The sequence below is a fragment of the Phyllobates terribilis genome, unplaced genomic scaffold (genome assembly GCF_046119375.1).
Source record: "Phyllobates terribilis strain yellow unplaced genomic scaffold, ASM4611937v1 Scaffold_11__3_contigs__length_659146591, whole genome shotgun sequence".
Taxonomy (NCBI): Eukaryota; Metazoa; Chordata; class Amphibia; order Anura; family Dendrobatidae; genus Phyllobates; species Phyllobates terribilis.
The window spans coordinates 605268573-605269937 of record NW_027362771.1 but is presented as its reverse complement, the minus strand read 5'-3'; the positions used below and the strand labels follow the sequence as shown (position 1 = coordinate 605269937).

The 1365-nt window shown below is 43.2% G+C and overlaps 1 non-coding gene across 1 annotated transcript; it reads right to left on the bottom strand.

Annotated features, from left to right (window-relative positions):
* Positions 1-1071: 1071 nt before the first annotated feature.
* TRNAL-AAG (transfer RNA leucine (anticodon AAG)) lies at positions 1072-1153 on the bottom strand. The gene has a single exon. It is a non-coding gene; the product is annotated as a tRNA-Leu (tRNA).
* Positions 1154-1365: the final 212 nt, after the last annotated feature.

The window sequence follows — 1365 nt, the reverse complement described above, 5'->3', positions numbered from 1 at the left end:
CAAAACAGGTAAGAGGCCAGGAGACAGTTCAGACAAGAACTCTAATGCAACGAAATACAGGAACGAGCCTAGGTAAAGCAAAGTGCTGGTTCAGACACTGCAGCAAAAGGGAAGAAATGGACATAGAGACAAAACAAGTAACAGTTTAGGAGACAGATCAGACAGGAACTGTTGCTGCAACGAAATACAGGAACGAGCCTAGGTAAAGCCAAGTGCTCGTTCAGACACTGCAGCAAAAGGGAGGAAACAGACATAGAGACAAAACAAGTAACAGGTTAGGAGACAGTTCAGACAGGAACTGTTACTGCAACAGAATACAGGAACGAGCCTAGGTATAGCCAAGCGCAGGTTCCAACACTGCAGAAAAATGGAGAAAACGGACATAAAGACAAAACAGGTAAGAGGCTAGAAGACAGTTCAGACAGGAACTATTTCTGCAGCGAAATACAGGAATGAGCCTGGGTATATGGCCCCCAGAGGCAGAAATGAACAGGCTAGGAGCGTGTTCAGACAGGCCTGGAAATACAGCCTCCAGGAAGGCGGACAGGCAGGGAAAAACAAAACAGGACCTGGCACATTCAGAGTCAAGAAACACACTAAATGTTAAAGTTGCTCAGGCATCAGTCTCCACGTGGAGCTGGTTTAAATATCCAATGACAGACAGCAAAAGGTTGAGGATGCATTAGGGGTGTGCCCACAGCACCTACAAGAATCAGGAATCATCCGGGCCGCCACCCTAAGCAGTAAGAACAGAGACAAACAGACAACATGAATAGAAGCCAGGCTAGCAGACTGGACTGAAGATCAAATTTGCGATCTTGCATAGTGAGAGTTGGTGCACTATGCAAGCCCGTCACCAGGTATGTTACACTACATTTCCTTCCTTTTCACTTAGTCCATTAAAAACTGCCTTTCTACAGTCCAATCTTAAAATCTCAGTTTTCGCAGGTTTTCCTCCTTTTGTAGTTCTAAATGATCGAATAGCATGATCGCTGCCTCCTAAATTCCCAATCACCTTTACTTCATCAACCATTTACTCATTATTGGTTAAAATTAGATCCAAACAAATAATGGCAGTGGCGGGATTTGAACCCACGCCTCCAGAAAAACTGGAGCCTTAATCCAGCACCTTAGACCGCTCGGCCACACTATCTCATACAGATGTTGAAGCTTATTTAAATCAGAAATTTGCTAATGATATAAGTGGCAGAAAACATTGTATATCTAATTAGACAAAAATACAAATGTTATTATGCATGAGCAAAGGTAGTTATCAGGGATTTGTTTGTACATTGACTCTGGGGCACCATTTTACAAAACATATGACTTGTATCCAGATATTTAACCAATCTTTCCTCTGCTGGC